Genomic DNA, 15,798 nt, shown 5'->3' on the forward strand with positions numbered 1-15,798 from the left:
ATCATATATCTCTTTTCTAGGTTTTTTGATTCTGAGAATTTCTCTCAATTTATCATATTTAACCCATAGAAGCTTTGTTTTAATCTATAAAGCAGACCCAAAGATCTTGGCTAATATATAATCATTTTTGAATAAGAACATAAACAAATAGTGATTCCCAGGAGTACACATCATAATGGAAGCCCAACTGAGTCTTACTAATGTACTTATAATCCTAATTTGGCATATACTCTAGTGTGTATGATACTTAGAGGACTTTTATTTTGTGTGACATGAGACTAAATGTTCAGTATTATTTCCATTCTTTTGAATTCTCCTTGTTTGACATATAAATGTCAATTTTAACATTTGTCAGGGGATGACTCATGTTATGTATCTTTTATTTTTGTCATTGATTGTTTATTTTTAACATTTGGATTATATAAAAATTAAGTAATGACATATTAACAACCTGAGTACAGGAATACATGATATTTGGCAATATTCATTGGATTTTGTGAAAATGATACCCTCAATTTTTATTCCAAGGGGATCATCTTTTAATGATAGACATCTGTCATTTCCCAAATCAACTGACTTAAGCCCTTAATTTTAAGTAGTGAATAAACCATCTGTGGCATACCACTAGATAGGTATTTTGGTGGAGAATTCAGGCATTCATGATTTTTATTTTTAATAAGTGTTTTGCTAGTGTTAATGGCACTTTTTTCCGTCACATCAAAAACTACATTGAAAGAAATTTACAAAATGATGAGTTATTGTTAGTAGCATTTAACAGCCATATTATTAAAGTATTTTTTAAATCCATTCGAAATGGTTAAAAAATTTCATGAAATGGGATTAGTAGCTCCTAAAAAAAGGGACTATGAAAAAGGTATTGGATTGAAGCGGCAGAAATAGCAATTTTAGGGCATATAAATTTAGAACATACTTCAAGTACTCAAAAAATAACTCACGAATCTGGCTTTTTTCATACTACTGTCCCTAGAGTACTGAAAGATTTCAAATTCTATCCCTAAAAAATACACCTGGTACATATTTGAAGATGATCCAGACCACAGTTTTGTGGGATTATGAAAGAAAATAAATAATAATCCAAACTTTCTCTTTAATATTTGTTTTTCGGATGAACATTCTTTTTCTCTAAATGGTACTGTAAATCGACTCAATTGCCATTGAGGGGCTGATGAAAATTCCTAGAGTTTTCCACAAAACATCAACAACCCATAAAATTAAAGAGCATTTAATTCTGATGAGTAAACTGTTTAGAATAATGAATTTAAAATTTAGTATATTTTATTTATGTTACATGTAGTAAAATTCTTTATTAAATATTGCAGTTTGCTTTATGTACGTTATAGGAAAAAATTGAAATTAACAGCCTCAAAACAGGTGTTTTGCTTGGTTTTTAAAAGGCGTAAAACTTTCAATAAACTGATGATTTTTCGCAAGAATAGAGTCAATAGGGAAAAGTCATGGATATCTGAATTCTCCAGTAAAATATCTGTATATTCCCTACTTATATGACTAAATACTTAAAATGACATATCTATATCTTTAAAGATGTCCCCTTTGGAATAAAAATCAACCTTTTTATCTTTTTCACATGATCCAGTGAATATAATCAATAAAAAATGAATTAATGACAATAATTATATTTATGTCTAATAATCTGCTATGAAGTAATAACATAGATTAATTAAAGGAAAGAGAATTTTAAATTTGAACCACAGGAACTCTTACAGTAGTAAAGGTATAAAAGGTAAGGAATTGGTATGTAGCCGTACCATAATAGCATTAGAAATTTTAAATAACCAAACTACTTCAACATAATATCTAACTGAAAGGCTACAAAAGAATCAATTGTTTTGATGGATAAATACAGCAACATTGTATACTTTTTGGTTTACATATCTCACAAACGATTGTTCTGAAGATGTGTTGTACAGCTGGTTCCTAAAAAACTGATAAGACTCAGTAAGATTTGATCATTTTGAGCAGTGTATATGATTGGTCTGACATTATATTATGTTTATTATGACAGACAAATAATAAAATAAACAACCAACAATTGATTACATATGTTAATTCATAAATTGTAATAATTATTAAGGTCTAAATTTTGATATTATTTTGAATTCCTGCATTTTATAAAGAGGCTTTAAATGATAGTTTTAACATAAAATAGGGTTGTTATTATTTTTATTATTATTAAGGAATAAAACAAACGACTTAACTCAACAATATATTAAAGCAAGAATTGTAACCAAATTAAAAGATAATTGGGAACGATCAGAGGCAGCAAAACATTTCAACATAAGCAGAACCACAGTTTTTCTATTAATAAAAAAATGGGGGGAACAAGTAACTATCGAAAGAAAGTGAGGGTCTGGAAGACCAAAACTATACTAAATTTAGGTATGTAAAAATGAAATTAATATTTTGTAATATTTCCATCAGCATTGATAGCAGCTTGTAGTCCTCAGTCTATATGTGTGAAAGGAACTATGAAAAAACCTGTTGTATACTGTGCCACAGCTTTTCAGAGTTTTGAGGTATAAAATTACGTCGATACCACCGTTTTATAATAACCCCCCACACATTCTCGATTGGGTTTAAATCTGGACTATAGCTGGGTCATGGTAAGGTTTTGATGTTGTTATTCTGGAGCCACCGGTTTATTATATTTGCAGTGTGAACAGGACAATTATTATCTTGTTGGAGGATAAGATTATTTGCTGGATACAACTGTTCTACACTGGGAAACATGATGTTTTCTAGAATATTCAGATAAGTCTGCATAACGAAACCTGCCATCAATATGTCATACCATTCCCATTCGTCTAGATGAAATCCATCCCCATACATTGGTGCTAAAATGACCAGCTGCTCGATATCTATCAATATAAAGGATTTAATCTATTATTATCTGGTCTATACATCCCAATTTTGCCCTTTTTAGAAGATTGACATGACAAGATTGTTTTTACCTTGTTTAGTCCTGGGTCTCTTCAAGGAATGGGGTACTCCTTTTTTTTTAGAAGATTGAAAAATTTTCTCATCTGTAAATATTAGCTGATGATTTAAAGCAAATGTAAGTCTTGATTGCTTCTGTTGTGGTGTAAAAGCTTGTTTTTTGCTGCAGTTCTGCGCAAAGTTGTTGTCTTTCTTCCCGGAAACTGACATCATTTTTGCAGTTTTCGCATCTTCAAAAGGATTCTCTTCTAATCTCTCCAAAAGCGTATGATCTTCATGAGCGGTAGATAATTTTGGTCTTCCAGAACCTTGCTTTCTAATAGGGGTAGATACATATAAGATTTTTTCTAATAAGGGTAGTTTTCACGGCACAAGATCAAAAGTGGAGTGGATGGTAAGTAGAACCTACATAAATCCAAATTTTCATGCAATTTGGTGGTGACACGGAAAATTACAGGATATCACCCTATTTTACGTTCATTTACTGACCTATTACATATTTTAATATTTCCCAAAGTTTTTTGCAGAAACTAATGGACGTACATGCTGTTATCTTCACCTTTGATTTCTAAATTACACAATCTTTGTAATTTTTTTTAATAAAGAATTTCAAAATTATTCTCTCTAGTTTCTATTAAGATCCATTAACTCTGCTCTTAAAAAGTAAGTATAGAACACCCATCCAGGAAGTTGAGAATAATTTTTTTTAAATGTAAGCAAATACACTATAGAAAACTATGAAAAGATTAGCAAATACAGTAGACTCCCTCTATAACGAGAACTGAAATGGCAGACTAATTACCTCCTTATAAGCCGATCTCGTTATATCAGACAACAATAATACTGTGCATACATATGAATATGTAGTTTTCTAAAACATTAGCTTCCCATAGTGAAGCCATTCGGAGCAATATAAGATAGATATAGAGCTAATAAATATTATTTGAGGTGTTTTTGAAAAAAAAAATTGTTTACTCTCATTGTCAATGAAATACATTAAAACAAAAAAGAGTTGTATTGTCAATGATATACGTTAAAACAAAAAATCTGTACTTAAATTTTTTTCCAACTACATAATGTATAAAGTGTATTTTCAAGGATAACATAAACTATTGCTTCTGTAATTGGAAGAAGTCTGTCATTTTTGACTGCTTTAAATTGTCCAGTATCATTCTATCTATCATATTTGTTAAAGACGTCAAACAGTTGTACTTATTGTAAAGAAGTTTATTGCGGGCGGCAGTTAAGTTTATTGTCAGTGCGTTTAAAAAGGTATTTATTTATGGCCACAGCCGGACCAAAAACGTAAAAAAACACGTTTTTCGATCTTATTTTCTCTCGTTATAACCAAATTTGTCTCGCTATAGGGGGTTATAGTTCAATAAAAATTTCACGAGACATCTAATGTACCTCGTTATAAGCGAAAACTCGTAATAACCGTGTTTGTTATAGAGGGAGTATACTGTACTACATAGCGTTCTATAACCTAAATGTTCCCAATCATAACTTTTAACAAAACAACTAGGAAAAGTTTTAAATCTGCAAGAAAAACCACTTTTGATTTAAATTATTATTGATTACACAATCTTTTTTTATAATAAAATAACTGACGCCGAACTTCAATTGAAGCGTCTTTACATGCTGCCACAAATTAGTTCGTCCGCAGCAGTTAATTGGGAAATAATTATTAAATAAGGAACAGTTTAAAAATAGAATCATGGCTCCACCAAAAATGTTTTTCGATTGTCGCGCAGGCCATTCCCTGTAATGACCTCTTGTGGACCAATGTACACTCATCCCAAACAAATGCTTCAAATTTTGCGAGATCAAGGCAAGTACGAGATTGACGTAAGAACGCACAGACTGAGGGCGTGATTTAGTTATTGCTAGAGTGATGAGAGAACAAGACCATACTGGAAGTAGCGCGAAAAAATGCGGGATTGTTGTAATAATATAATAGTAGATTGAATGAGGACGTTACAGAATATGGTGAAGTACTGCCGCAGAGTGGTCTTCTCAACGTCTGCATTATTCGGATGGCATCTTGATAATTTTGCTTTTTCCGATAAAAAGGATGAACTAAAACCAGTAGGGTACGTGATGTGTTTTTATTTAATAAATTATGCAATAAGCTAACTGGCAAAAATATACATATATATCTTGAACAAAGTATTATCTTAAACAAATCTTTTAGTACAACAATAATAAATTATGTATTTAAATGTTAATAATAGATCTCAAATATTAAAAAACTGATAACCAGTTTCAATCTGATTGCAATAAATGATCACTCAAATTAATACAGAGGAGAATCAACATAGTCATAAAAAAGTATCGATTTAACATAATGTTTATAACAAACTTACAAAGGTCACAATCTCAGCCTATTTCGGAGTATCAATTTTAATGTTACATTGAATAAACTATACTTTTCATTCGAGACTTATTGTCGATTATAGAGTTATATTTCAAGCGTCGAAAAATTACTTCATATACACTAGTTGCCAAAATTCTGGAAACTTTACAAAAATTATCGTTTTTTTTAGCAAGACTCGTCTCATGATCATGATTTGTATAGTTTACCATTACAATTACATTTTTATTTTATTGTTTTATATTCCTGCATAACATTTTTTGTATTTCTCACTCTTTTTTTATTAACATCATTATTTAATAAAATATGGAACCAGATTCAAGCGAAACGCCGAAAATCCGAGATTTGTGAATGGCAATACTGTATTTGATCAGGGTTTTGCTAGTCAGTCAACAACCCAACTGGAAGCGGTTAGGTGGCCTTTAGTACAGTTTCGTGCGGCTTCCAGTGTTTATGAGTGACATTAGGTAGTTGTTACTAAGGTGATATTGTTTAATTCTCGGAGAGGAATTCATCAGCGTCAATTCAACTAAAATGGCAACCAGAAACCCAAAACGTGTTGGCTGGTCGCCAGGAAAGAGAGCCAAAGCAATTATCCTTCGAGAAGAAGGTTACACTTATCAAGAAATAGCAAACAAATTGGGTGGCGGCGCCACAAAATCAGTTTTAATGAAAGTTTGCAAACGTAGAACGACAAAATCAGCAAAAAGATCTGGCAGAAAACCCAAAGTTAGTTACTACGATGTGCGACTTTCTTTTACAAGATCGTCGCAGATCCGCAAGAGATATTAACATTATTCATATTAACAAGGATTACAAATATCGGACCGCACTATCAGAAGAAAGTTGTGTGAAAATGGATTGCGAGCACGAATTCCTAGAAAGAAGCCGTTCCTGAACAAAAAACAGATGCAAAAACGCATTGATTGGGCTTTGGCACACAGAGGGTGGACAGAAGAACAATAGAGTAAAGTAATTTGGAGTGATGAAACCAAAATCTCGATCTTTGGGAGCGACGGAGTGAAGTTTGTTCGCCGCCGACCGGGAGAAGACCTTTTGCCTCAGTGTACTACGGTCACTATGACGCATCCTGTGACTGTCATGGTATGGGCTTGCATGACCACTAATGGAGTTGAACGTTTAGCAGTAATAGAGGGCAATATTAATGCAAAAAAATATCAGGAAGAGATACTGCAAGCCAAGCTGCTGCCGGCTATCAGAGATTTGTTCGAAGGGGATGCCCAACAATGCATCTTCCAGCAGGATCGAGCGCCTTGTCATACGGCTAAGACTTCCATGGAATGTTACTGTTCTGCCTTGGCCTGGAAATTATCCCGATCTAAATACAATAGAAAATTTATGGTCAAGGCTGAAAGTGTTCAAGTATCACGCCGAAACCCAAGCAACAAGAGAGAACTGATAGAAGCCATTATTCAAAACTGGTTTAGAGTTATTACACTAGAAGATTTGGCTCGTCTCGTCAACTACATGCCTCGCAGAATTGAGTCTGTCCTAAAAAACCAAGGTTATCCTACCAAATACTAATTTTGTTGATAATAATCATTGTAGAGATAGTGCAAGCACTCCTGACCACGGCGCAGTAGACGAAATTTGGTTTAGTCCCCACTTCCATGCGAAATCAGTGTACTATGCACCGTATAATTCCACTTACAATAGAACCTTTCTGCCTTTACGTGAATTTGACTCCGCCTTCGCGCAGCTCCATGGTCAGGAGTGTTTGAACTATCTTTACCATTTTTTTTAAATATATCTACTAATAACTAACGGCTGTTGTTTTATTTATTTTTAAATTTTTAGAGGATTTTCCCCCTTAAAATAAATGTTAAATATTAAGTAGAAGCATAAAATTATAGATAAACTTATAAATAACATAAGTCTTGTGAAAAAGAGGAATGCTGATAACAAAACTAAAATTTTTGAAAAGTTTCCAGACTTTTGGCCACTAATGAACACTCGCATGCAAAAAAAATGCAACGGAGGAAAATTTTGGTCAAATTCAAAGTATTTCAGTTTTTTTTTATTTTTAGCCCTATTTTGATGATTTTTTTAGCACACTGTAAAAATTAATAAATTGTAATTTAGTATAGTGGATTTTTTAATAAAATTTTGTATTTGACTTATACGGGGTTAATCGAAAGGTGGTTTTTTATCCTAACTTTGAAACATCCTAGCGGATTTTCGTAAAACCTTGTTTTTCAGTTGCAACCATGTCTTCTAAGTATTATGTTTCATGTGAAAATATGGATTGGCTAATTTTTAAGAGCGAAATGACTTTGCCACCCACAATTTACGACTTTTCCTATAATTACCATTATCTTTTATATTAATTTGTAATACGACGATGGGGGTTTTGGTGACTGATATCGAAGGAATGTCATATCGACATTCCAGAAGCACTTTTCCTGTATTTGATACCCCTAAGCTATAGCATCTCTTAAACTTTGGGAAGGATAATCTGATCTTTTGTCCAAAATTATTGGCAAACCTATGTAACATTGTTAAACGACGAAACCGAAAATATACCTTGACTATGACCTTTTGTAGACTCATAATATTTTATTAACAAGTATTTGGATCACTATTTTTTTGCATTAAGAAAATAAATGGGTGAAATATGAAGTGTTTGAAAATGAATGAAATGAACATATATTTAAGATCTAAAATACACAATAGGACAATACCTTTATTTATTCTTTGTGTAAACTAACAGCCGTTTAATAATTAACCATATGAAGAATAATCATACCCCATAAGTCACTCAAGATTAGAGGATCGTGATGGCCATTCTATCGATCGTAGTAATTGGACTTTATGGGTTTTCTGGATCAGGATATAAGTTTGTCACAGATGGCATAACGTTATTTTGGAGCAGTGCTATTATCTCCATGTCCAAACTCAACCATTGCTAATGTTTGAAATGAAATATTGTAAATGTTTCTCCTATTAAAATCGTCTTCAATAAGCTCCTGAGTTGGTATCATTTTAGGGGAATGCAACGAATACCAAATGAACGGTAAAATCGAACACTGGTGTTGTTTTTCGACTAGTAGTTTGAGGATTTTCCTCAAACCCCAGCATTATCTCTATCCTCAGTCCTTTGAGTCCCCATACCGCTTCACTAGTCACTGCACTATTGCCGTTAGTATGCGCATAAACTACTTTTATGTTGACGACGTCGGCTTGGTTCACTGACGTGATATTTTGGTGTGAGTTGATGCGAAGATCTTTCATAGGTCAAACGTAGCGAACAATTCAAAACAGAATCTATAAACATTCAATTGTAGTCTAAAATGTCGACTCTGCCCTGACCTGGTATTATCTTCAAACCGGTCATAAATAGAGATGGGTCGTTAACCAACAAGCCGGATCTTTACACTAACAAGTATGAGTCGGTTCTCCAAATTATTAAGACCCGGATCAAACGTGACCTAGGTCTGACCTGTCACTTTCCTTAGAAAAATAATTGTAAGATACCTATTTTTGAGTGCAAACAATTGATATATCTAAAAATGATTTTATTACCGTTTAATACCCTTTTTATCTAACTAAATGTACCCTCAAGACATTAAAGTTACATTCGGTAAGTTCTCAGTTGCTTTTTATTAGTTCACAATGAGGTATATTTTTAAGACGGTAGTTCCATTATAAAAATGACCCGAGACTTCTATCCCTGGTCTTGTAAGTGATCCAGACATGTTGATCCGAGTCTTCAAAAAGATTAAAATCCTGATCTACAAACAATAAGTTGTAGATTGGACTTTTATTTTCCTTTTATTTATATACCTACCTTACCCTGGTCTACCCGGTATTTGTTGCTTGTAACCTTAAGGCCGTTTCTCTAGCTAAATTCACATAAAATAACTTAAAACTATGGCAGATATTGAGCATAATTCTGAAATTCTATTGAATTACAGTGAAAGTAGATAATGCAAATAAAATGTCCCGAAAACCGTTATCAGCTGCAGAACTGAAAGATATTGCTAATCATTTATGGGATTGCGATGATGAAGAATCTACCGAAGTAGGTGGCAGTGAAAGTGTCTCTGAAATTGAAGATCATCTTTCGGAAGCAAGTGAAGAGGATGATCAGCAAGTAGTATTGAGTGATAATAAAGAAGAATGTGTAGCTATAAGGTTTCAGATTTCAGAGTGTGTAATTTTTGAAACTAAGTAATGTTAGACCCTGGTCAAAGTGTAGATGATCCTTTTGTTTGTTTGTGGACGAATAAATTGTGAACGAAATAGTGAAGTGTACAAATAAAGAAACCGAAAAAGTCCTGGGGATAGAGATCTGGAAATATTGCTACTCTACAGAGCTATATGCATTTATTGAACTACTACCAACTGCAGGGCACCTGAGTGTCAACATTCACAATGTAGATATACTTTGGAGTAAGTTTTATGGACCTACTATATTTAAAGCTACCATGGGGTTAAAACGATTCAAAAATTTGCTAAGATTTGTTCGATTTTACGATAAGCACGCGAGGTTTGAACGAAGAAGGAACGAAAAATTAGCAGCAATACGCGATGTGTGGAATCAAGTCAACCAAAACTTTCAGAAATACTATTTATCAGGAAAAAACATAACGGTAGATGAGCAACTTATTCCGTATCGAGGTAGGCGTTCTTTCAAGCAGTATATGCCTTTAAAGCCAGATAAATATGGCATATATGTTTCTTCCGACCCCGAATGGCGATTAGGTTTCCGAAGGCAGACAGGTCACTATATTTCCTTCTACTACAACTCTAAAACTCGCCAACACGCTTGGCCAGCGCGGCGTTTCAGGGCCAAATTTCCCCTCATGATGGATACATCAAGTGTACGGCCCTCAGTCCCGGCGGTTCCAATTTCCCTGACCAAGGTGGCGGTCAGAACAGTGTTGGAGCAGAAGGTGCTAATAATCACCGAAAGAGATCAGGCCACCAAAACAAACGACAAATGCATATATGTGCCTACAATGTACAAACTTTATCAACAGAAGCATCAATGATAGAACTGGAGAATGAACTACAACACATAAAATGGGATATAATCGGTATAAGTGAAGTTAGGCGTCGAAAAGAAGATCAAATAATACTTAAGTCTGGAAATATGTTCCATTTCAGAGAAAACGAAGATTCATCTGTTGGAGGAGTGGGAGTGGGGCTAACACGTTGGACTGACGATCTAAAACGTTGTCATAGGAATTGGATGCAAGAGGCACAAGATCGAAATAGATGGAAAATTATGAGGGAGATCTATGTCCAGCAGTGGATAAGCGAAGATTGAATGATGATGAAATATGGCATAAAATATGGTGGGCCTGTGACTCGGAAACATATTACTCTTTAGATGGGATACCACATATAGGAAAAAACGGAAATACAGTAGCCAAAGGTCTTGCATCTCAAGTTGTAGAGCAACTCGTTGAGTCTTATTATAATTCCAAGAGGAATGTGGCTTGCGATAACTATTTCACTGATCTTGCTCTTGCACATGAATTACTGACAAATTCACTAACTCTTGTGGGCACAGTGAAAAAAAAAAAATAAGAGATTTGTTCCTCGGGAATACAATTCCTAGTCCTAGTCCTGTCTACCGTGCATCACCATGCTTACTGTGCAGATGATGTTGACAAAAAACCAGATATGATACTCTATTATAATTGTACAAAATGTGGTGTCGATACGCTAGACCAAATGAATATGTGCAAAAGACGAACTAACCGTTGGCCATTTATTACTTGGACAAATTTACATCCAAAATGGAACGAAAACAAAAATGAAAAGCGAAAATTTTTTCTTACGACAGCAGAACAACTAGTATTGCCTCAAATTTTGAGAAGAAAATCAAGATTTACAGGAAGTTGAACCACACAACAAAAAGCAAAAACTAGAAAAATATCCAGTTTTAACAAGAAAAAAATCAAAGTTTGAAAAGGTAAACTGATAAAATTCTGTTTTCAGCATTTTTTTAACAACATAAGGCAAGCTGATAATGATTTGTAATTTTTTTCTGGAAAAGACGTACATACATACTTTAAATCAAAAAAGTTTGAGCTTTGAGATTTAAGTCAATTTTTAAAAAAAAATCTCAAAAATGTAATTTTTTGAAAAATTTGATGGACAAGCAAGTAAAAATTTGAAATTTGGCTGAATGTTAGTTCCTAATGAGTAGAATAAGGGATACAAATTTGAAGTTGTAGACTTAAGGCATATAGGCGTTACAGGCCTGAGAAAATGGCAAAAAATCATTAATTTGAGCGTTTCGGTAGATTAATTAAAATTCAAATTAACTGTCTAATGAAATAAAAATTAATGTATTTTCACCAAATTTCACAATAAATACAAATTTATACTACATTATAGAAATATTAACCTTCATTTAGAATTTTGACAGTTCAGGAGTTGGGATATTTCATCGCATAAATCTTGAGATATGTTTATGATTGCGTCCAGTTGCTGTTTTTAGTTCTGAGGGGTGTGATTTTCTTCAGGATTTTATGAAAAGGCACCCAAGCTTCATCATGAGCATTTAAATGATGTGCTGGGTCCAGAACGTTCAAAAAAGTGCACATAGGAATCATGATGTTCAATGCTGACAGTTTTTAATACCCCTAGCTACCACTTCCATGGTACAAAGGATTCCATGGGTACAAAGAGTTACTAATGTTGAGGTACTTCGTCGCATGTGTAAACAAAAAGAATTACTAAGAATAATCAAAGAGAGGAAAATGCAATACTTGGGTCATGTGCTGAGAGGCGAAAGATATGAATTACTTCAAGTTATACTGGAAGGAAAAGTACAGGGCAAAAGATCAGTAGGAAGACGCCAGAACTCGTGGCTGAAAGACCTGAGGAGATGGTTCGACCGCTCATCCGCAGAGATCTTTCGCGCAGCAGTTTCCAAAACTACAATTGCCATTTGGATCGCCAACCTTCGAAAGGAGACGGCGCAATGAGAAGAAGCTACCACTTTCCATCATACACACAGGCTATCAAATCATTTTCACTTAGGGAAATGGAGATAGCACTTGTTGTGAAAAATTCTAAATATTTAGTTGCCTGGGATGTTTTAAAACATTTGACTTTATTTTCTGAGATTGGTACGATTCGATGAAAAGAACACGTGCCAGGAATTTTCAAACAAGTTTTAAATCTCTCTTCAAGTTGTGATTCATGTTGTAGGATTTCTTCACTTTCAACATAATAATACTGAATATTTAAATATATATATATATATATATATATATATATATATATATATATATATATAATGTAGTATATTTCTATAATGTAGTTGTTACGTCCCTCCACACATATTCTTAGTTTTTATTATTTTATTTTTATATTTAATTCTTTAATTAACGTGTGTATGTCTTAATATCGTGAATTAATACGGCCCTGTACACAACTCCCTGAGACTTAAGTTAAGGGAAGCGAAGCTACGAGACGACACGCACCTCAGACACAGACAGTCTTGTATAGATCAGCGCGATAAACACTCCAGTATTTTGTGTAAACGTGACGACGCGGCTTCAAGAAGATTCTGCCACCTGAGTCAACCCCAGTGCACTGTGGAAAAAGAAGAAGTGTTAGATCAACATCACAGCTACCGTAATTTGATTGCATACACACAATATTTATATTAATTGATAAAATTTATATATAACTTATTTTCGCATAAAAATAATACCATCACCTAAATAAACAATTATAAGCGAGTGTTTCTCTTATAGAATTTACAGTTGTTCAGTAGTATAAATTTGTATTTATTGTGAAATTTTAATTACTCTACCCCAAACGCTCAAATTAATGATTTTTTGCCATTTTCTCAGGCCTGTAACTCCTATATGCCTTAAGTATACAACTTCATTTTTACCCCTTATTCTACTCATTCGGAACTAACATTCAGCCAAATTTCAAATTTTTACTTGCTTGCCCATCAGAGATATAAGGACTTAAACTTTGAAATTTTTCAAAAATTCCATTTGTGAGTTTTTTTTTGAAAAAATTGACTTAAGCCTCAAAACTCAAACTTTTTTCATTTAAAGTATGTATGTATGTCTTTTCCAGAAAAAAATTACAAACCATTATCAGCTTGCCTTATGTTGTTAAAAAAACGCTGAAAACGGAATTTTATCAGTTTACCTTTTCAAACTTTGAGGTTAATTTAAGTCATTAAGGGTAGTTTGTAATTAAATAATGTTATGGATTATTTTTTTAGAGCATACTTTTCCAAACAGTTTGGTTTTTGATTTATTGTTTTAGGACAAACCTAAGTGAAAATTTGGCTAAAGAGCGAAGCCATGTTTTCCGTGAAATGACCGACACGATGAAACAAAAATGGCCGCTATCGGCAAAATAAATTTTTTAAAAATAAAATAATGCAATTTTGTACTGTCTATCGACTGAAGTATAAAAGGAAGAAAAATAAAAAATATTAAAAATAGTCAAGCATCCACCTTTGGACCACTTGGCATGGATTGACCCAAAGATTGTTTTGGTCGGTACTTTATACATGAGCTGCTAATTACCATAACCTTTTTTTTAGAAAGGTTTTCACACAATATTGAAAAGGCCACAACACCGTAATCTTTTTCCAGGGTATGCATAAACATCCAACCCCTCTTTTCAAATAAAATGGCCTCGTAGATTTACAAAAGTTTTTATTTATTTATCAATTAAGTCTTTATTTGGCTCCAAATGTTTATTACTTGTGAATAAATATTTTTTCTACAAAAGTTTTCTTGCATTTCATTATTTTGTGCCTAGGTAGACCGCATACTTAACGCCAGAGAGTGTTCAGACCACAGAACTATAGCATTGATGAGCCACACATTAAAAGTATTTTTAAAAATAATTCACAAAAGAATATTTAATAAATTAGAAATGGACATAAGCGCCACACAGTTTGGATTCAGAGGTGGACTGGGATCACGAGAAGCTTTGTTTGGTCTGAGTGTGTTAATGCAAAGATGTTTGGATGTAAACCAAGGCCTCTACGTAGGTTTCATAGATTTTGAGAAGGCCTTCGATAAAGTCAGACACCAAAAGCTGTATGAAATCATAAGAAACAAAAACATCGACAGTCGCGACATTAACATCATATCCAGGTTTTACTGGGGACAAACAGCAAAAATCAAAGTTGATAATGAGTTAACCGAAGAAATTGAGATTCTTCGAGGTGTGCATCAGGGTTGTGTGCTTTCTCCACTATTATTCAATAAATAAAGAGCGAAACAATATGTCAGGAAGCGCTCCTAGAGCAAAACATTGGTATGAACATTAACGGAGAGTTAATTAACAATATACGATACGCTGATGACACGCTAATAGTAATAGATAACCTAGCAAATTTACAGTTTTTGATGGAAAACATAAACATCCATTCTAAAAAATATGGTCTAAAACTGAACATCAAAAGACTAAATTCATGATTGTAACAAAGAAGCTATACACCAATGTGAATTTAACCATAAATAATCAGCCAGTTGAAAGAGTTACGTCCTACAAATATTTAGGGGTTTGCTTCACTGATACTAATGACCAGACAAGAGAAATCAAGAGACGAATAGAGATAGCGAGACAATCGTTTGTCAAAATGAAAAAGTTCCTATGCAGCCAGGACACTAAAAAAGATAAACATCAAAAACATTGAGGCATTCGAGATGTGGTGTTACAGGAGAATGTGGATAATACCATGGACAGAAAGAGTAACAATCAAGATGTTCTGCTGAAGATGGGGAAGGAATGCGAAGTCATAAAAACTATAAAAACGAAAAAACTGGAATATTTGGGCCACATGAGAGGAGAAAAGTACTCTCTGCTTAGACTCATAATCCAAGGAAAATCTCGGGAAAGAGAAATGTGGGACGTAGGAGGATTTCCTGGTTGCGAAATTTAAGGGAGTGGTATGGGTGCAGTTCAATACAGTTGTTCAGAGCTGCAGCCAACAAAGTGAAGATTGCTGTGATGGTAGCCAACCTCCGATAGGAGACGGTACTGCAAGAAGAAGACCGCATACTATAGTAGCACCTTTTTTTTAATCTAGACAATTTAATTTAACTTTAATAAAAAAATCAAAAAAGAATATTAGAAATATATGGGTAAATATAAATAGTACATTAAAGAACAATGGTGAGTCCAACGGACCCTAGTTGCTCGGTTCCGTAAGTAAAATGTATTGCCCCGGATAAGGGTTAATTCAACATCTATCTATCTATACCACTGAAAAATAAAACAGTAAAGGAAAAGGTACAAAAACGCATAAAAGAAAAAACGTGGGCTCGTACAGAAAAACCATGGGCCCATACAGAAACAGATAACACAGATGTAGAACTAGAAAATTTGCACAAAGTAAGTCAAGAAATAACAGAGAAATACTTAAAACCTGAAAGAACAAATAAAAGGAATTGATGACGGAGGAGATTCTATGTATGATG

Source organism: Diabrotica undecimpunctata, chromosome 8, assembly GCF_040954645.1.
Source record: "Diabrotica undecimpunctata isolate CICGRU chromosome 8, icDiaUnde3, whole genome shotgun sequence".
Taxonomy (NCBI): domain Eukaryota; kingdom Metazoa; phylum Arthropoda; class Insecta; order Coleoptera; family Chrysomelidae; genus Diabrotica; species Diabrotica undecimpunctata.